Below are 5,303 nucleotides of genomic sequence, written 5' to 3'. Positions count from 1 at the left end.
CAGTTGTGGGTGGTGGAAATGTGCTTGGTGAGCTTCTCCCTGTAGAGGAATGAAGGCGGTGGGTTGATTAGCATTGATAACACGCAGCTGTGGCCTTGCCTCAGAGGCAGTGGGTTGATTGACATGGACGATGTGCAGGTGTAGCTGGTTCCCGCTAAGGGGTTAAATAGCCCTGTGGCTTGTGGGAGAGGGTGTCAGCTGGAGGAGGAGCAGTGTGGTCTGGCCTCTGGAGGAAGGTGCTACAGCACCGGCAGTAGAATATGGCCAACGCTAAAGCCTTGTTGCGGTCTGCTAGTTTGATAGCACTGCAACGTGTCCCCAGCCAAGAGTTTGGGGTAGAAAGGAACGATTATCCTCTGCTCTAAATGTGATACTGTTTGGGGAAGAAACACGCCTCGCTCTGACAAGGGAACAATGGGCTCTGTAGATGCCACGGTATTTACTTGGACAGGCTCTCGTGTGGCACAGGCCTGCTCTCGCTGAACTCCAGGGGGAAGAGGCAATTTCCCCTGGCTCAACCCTACCCCACTGAGCCCTTCCCAGAGGCGGCTTTACTTCTTCAACAGCCTCTGAGCAGTGATAATCAAGGTGCCTTGCTTCCAGGTCTTTGCCTAGCAGACGGCGTCACCACAGTCCTTGCCTCGAAGTGAACAGGATGAAGGATCTGTACAAGGTGTCTGTGCGCATTCCCCCGGACAACGAGAAGAGCAACCCGATCAGAATGGAAGGAGACCCACAGGGGGTCCCACAGGCCAAGAAAGAGCTGCTGGAACTCGCTTCCCGTATGGTGAGTGGGTAGGACGTGATGTTTGGGAGACTGCAGGGTTTGGGCTCTCGTGTTCCCTTGTAACCTTCTGGTGCGAGTGTGTGCCCCTTGCCCACGGAGCACTTGGATCTCATGACAAGTGCAAGTTCCTCTTCACAAATGTCTTCCCCTGTTCCCTCGGGTAGCCCTTCTCTGTCAACGCAGAGTGAATTTGGTCTGGAGAAAAGAGGGACAGTGCTGGCAAGTAAACCGTCGGGCAGCAAACCGCTAAGTCAAAGTAGATGGCTCTCCGGCTGAACACTCAGTGTGCCCTCTGTTCCCGTCAGGAAAATCAACACGCTGCGGACCTAATCGTTGAGCAGAAATTCCACCGGACCATCACTGGGCAGAAGGCTGAGCGGGTCTGGGAAATCCGGGAGCAATTCCCAGAGGTAGGGCTTGGTAGGAGAGGAGGAATCCAGAGGGGTTATTTCCTACATGGGTAGTAGGCCTGTCGTCACAGAAGTCGTAACTTTAGTGGCTCTGTAGCGCAAGTGTCTGAGAAGATAGTTCTTTTAGCCAGAGGCCGCTAACACGGTTCCCCTTTTCTGAATGGGAAAAGGGCATGTGTAGGGTCCCCCCAACCTTTGCATGTGTCTGACACAAGGGTTCTTGCTTTTGCTTGAGCTAACTATAAATGACCGCTCCTGCAGGTTATCATCAACTTCCCAGACCCTGCACACAAGAGTGACATCGTCCAACTCCGAGGTCCCAAAAACGAGGTGGAGAAGTGCACCGAGTACATGCAAAAGATGGTGGCAGACCTGGTAAGGAGGTCTTCTGCCTGCACTTCCCTCCTACGTGCCTGGATAACCCTGGGGCAAAGCAGAGCTCTACTGGCTTGGGTAGAGCTAAAACACCTCAAGAGGAGGGAGCTGTCGACGCTCTTTTGGCTGAATGGAGGCAGGGGGTAGTACCTGTTATGGGAAGGCTATAGGGGAACGTCCTTGCCTTTGTTTAGTCTTACAAGTCCCTCGTATAGAGAACTTCCTTGGGTCTAAGCCTCTTTTCAAAAGCTCGTTTATCAGAGTTCCTGAAGTCGGGCCTCCCTTGCCACGACAGTGTAATCTTCAGTTCTCCCTTCCTTTCTCCCTTAGGTTGAAAACAGCTTTTCTATTTCTGTCCCCATCTGCAAACAGTTCCACAAGAACATCGTAGGGAAAGGAGGTGCCAACATCAAGAAGGTGAGATATTGCTCCTAACTCAAGTGCTCGTGATGATCACTGCCTGCAGCAAAATCCCACTGGATGCTCTCTCCTGCCCATTGGTGGTGTCCAATATAGCCTGCGAGGGTTTTTCTTCTGACATGGGACGCTTCTGAGATGATTTTTTTTTTTTTTTTTTTCCTTTGTGGCAGATCCGTAAAGAAAGCAACACCAAAATTGATCTCCCAGCAAAGAACAGCAACTCGGAGACAATTGTTATCACAGGCAAGAGGGCAAACTGTGAGGCTGCTCGCCACAGGATAACATCACTTTGGAAGGACCTACAGAAGATGTGCATGTGGCTCAGGAACCGATTGAAGCCATGCTCAAGGAACTGGTGAGCTGGAGTTACTAGTTCCAGTAAGAAACTGGGGGAAGAAGGGGCAACAGAGCAGAGGTGATGAGGTGTTTGTCACATCCATAGGATGTCTTGGCATGCTTAATCGAACTTGCAGGAGACAAATTGTGTGGCCAGGTGGATGACACCCCTTGGTTATGAACCTCATCCATAGCATCCTTGAAAAGTCAGCATTAATTTTTTTGGTGCGGAGAAGGAAGGATTCTCTTGGTTATAGCTGGAGAGGCATAGAAGTCAGTCTTTTCAATGTTTCATGAGCACAATGCTCTCTTCTCAAAGCAGAGGAATGCTTGTGCTCTGCTTAAGAGCAGAAGTGCTTGTAGCTGACCGCTGGTGAGTCAGTGCCAATACTGGCAGTAGGCAGTTACTTAGGGCACGAGACAGAAGCGGTGGCCTGTCCTACCTGGCCCTATATAATATATATATGTATGTATGTGCGTACAATATTATATATATATAAAATTCTTTTTAGATCCACGGGATGGATTACGCAGTAATCAAGGCTGACCACCAATTCCACCGACACCTCATTGGCAAGTGTGAAGAGGAAGATGAAGCCCAAGGCTCACAGTATCGGTGGATCTCATTTGATGGTGCCTCCGTGTGGTGTGGCTAGTCAGCTGAATACCTGAATGCCGGATGGGATGGCGATGATTATAGTGGCGGAGATGAAGTATGCTCGGCTGTCTACGTCTATTCCGACAGTGAATATGTGGTGGGCTCATATGACAAAGCCCAGGAATCCAATCGATAGTATAGCTCAGACTATTCCTATGTAGCCGAATGGTTCTTTTTTGCCTGCGTAATACGTTACAACATGTGAGATGATTCCAAAGCCGGGAAGGATTAAGATGTAAACTTCCTGGTGGCCAAAGAATCAGAACAGGTGCTGGTAGAGAATGGGGTTTCCCCCTCCAGCGGGGTCAAAGAATGTAGTGTTTAGGTTTCGGTCGGTCAGTAGTATGGTGATGCCGGCGGCCAGGACTGGAAGTGAGGGCAATAGGAGTACGGATCATACGAATAGGGGAGTTGGATATTGCGATAAGGCAGGGGGGGTTATGTTAATGGCTGTTGTGTTAAAGTTGATGGCCCCTAAGATGGAAGACACACCTGCGAGGTGTAGGGAGAAGATGGCTAGGTGTACTGAGGCGCCAGCATGGGCTAGGTTGCCTGCTAGGGGCGGGTATATGGTTCATCCTGTTCCGACTCCAGCTTCTACTGTGGAGGACGCTAGGAGCAGTAGGAAGGACGGAGGAAGTAGTTCAGAAACTGATGTTGTTTATGCGGGGGAATGCTATGTCTGGGGCTCCAATTATAAGGGGGACTAGTCAGTTTCCAAACCCTTCGATTATAATGGCTATAACTGTGAAGAAGATTCTTACGAAGGCATGGGCGGTGATGATGACATTGTAGATTTGGTCGTCTCCTAGGAGAGTTCCTGGTTGGCCAAGTTCTGCTCGAATAAGGAGGCTGAGGGCGGTACTCGGCTATGCCTGCCCATGCTCCGAAGAGTAGCTATAGGGTGCCGATGTCATTGTGGTTTGTTGAAAATAGTCATCGGTTGATGAAGGTCACGGGTCAGATGGCTGAGTGTTTAGGCGTTAGGCTGTAGTCCTTTTTACAGAGGTTGAATTCCTCTTCTTATCGACTCTGTGGTGAAGTTCATGTTGAGTTGCAAACTCATTGATGTACGCTGAGAGTGTGCCGGAGTCTGGTAGACAGAAGCTTGTTGGTTTGAGCGTCTAGCTGTTAATTAGAAGTTTATGGGATCGAGGCCCGTCTGTCTAGGCTTATCGTGGAGGCCCTAGCTGCATTAGAGTATCTGCGTTGCATTTAGATGGTGCAGGTTTAGTGTCCTGCGGGCCTTAGTGGTGTGGGCAGAAACTAAGAGGATTTAACTCTTAGTTAAGGCTTTGAAGGCCTTCGGTTTGGTAGGCAGGGGATCCTAAGTTTCTTAGGTAACGGTCAGGATTGCGGGAGAAGGGGGGAGAAGGAGGACTGACAGAGAAATTAAGGTAGCAATTGGTGTGCCTGTGGATTTGTTATTGTATCATTGTTTTATGAAGCTTGTAGTGTTTGGTGGGAGTGTGATTGTGGAGCAATATGCAAGGGGTAGGTAGAAAAATAAACCTAGTAGGGAGAGTATTGAAATAATTATGGCTGCGGTTGATATCTCTTGCTTAGTTAGTTCCTGGATAATGAGTCATTTTGGTAAAAAGCCAGTGAGTGGGGGCAGGCCGGCTAGGGATAGTAGTGCTAGCGTCAAGGATGCGTTTAGTGATGGTATTTTTGTTCAGGAGGTTATTATTGTGGATAGTTTTGAGGAGTTGGTTGTGTTGAGGGCTAAGAAAATGGAGGCGGTTCTTAAGGAGTATGGGTAGAAGGTTATTAATGTTAGCTTGGGGTTGTATATGAGGATGATGGTTATTCAGCCTAGGTGGGCGATCGATGAGAAAGCTAGGACTTTTCGGATTTGTGTTTGGTTGAGTCCTGTTCGCCCTCCGATGGCTGCGGATGCAATGGCCACGGTTGTCAGTAGGAGTGGGTTCAGTGAGGGGGCAGTTAAGAAGAGTGAGTGGGGGGAGTTTTATTCATGTAGAGACGAGTAGGGCAGTGGTTATAGGTGAGCCTCGTATGACCTCTGGACATCAGAAGTGAAAGGGTACTAGGCCTAGTTTTATTGCGACTGCTGTAGTTAGTAGTAGGGAGGCTGTTGGGTGGCTTAGTCGCGGAATGTCTCATTGTCCGGTGAACTGTGCGTTGATTGTGCTTGAGAAGAGGATTAATGCGGAGGCGGTTGCTTGGACGAGAAAGTATTTGATTGCAGCTTCCATAGCTCGAGGGTGGTGTGATTTTGAAAGGAAGGGGATAATGGCAAGGGTGTTGATTTCTAGGCCAGGCCAGGCTAGCAGTCAGTGGTTGCTTGAAATTGTGA

At 49.3% G+C, this 5,303-nt stretch overlaps 1 pseudogene; it reads right to left on the bottom strand.

Moving 5' to 3' along the window:
- Positions 1-4,322: 4,322 nt before the first annotated feature.
- Positions 4,323-4,934, bottom strand: LOC129782969 (NADH-ubiquinone oxidoreductase chain 2-like; annotated as a pseudogene).
- Between the last annotated feature and the right edge of the window lie 369 nt (positions 4,935-5,303).

This window comes from Falco peregrinus, chromosome 21, assembly GCF_023634155.1.
Source record: "Falco peregrinus isolate bFalPer1 chromosome 21, bFalPer1.pri, whole genome shotgun sequence".
Lineage (NCBI taxonomy): Eukaryota > Metazoa > Chordata > Aves > Falconiformes > Falconidae > Falco > Falco peregrinus.
The sequence above is the reverse complement of the archived record's forward strand: the minus strand, read 5'-3'. Positions and strand labels throughout refer to the sequence as shown.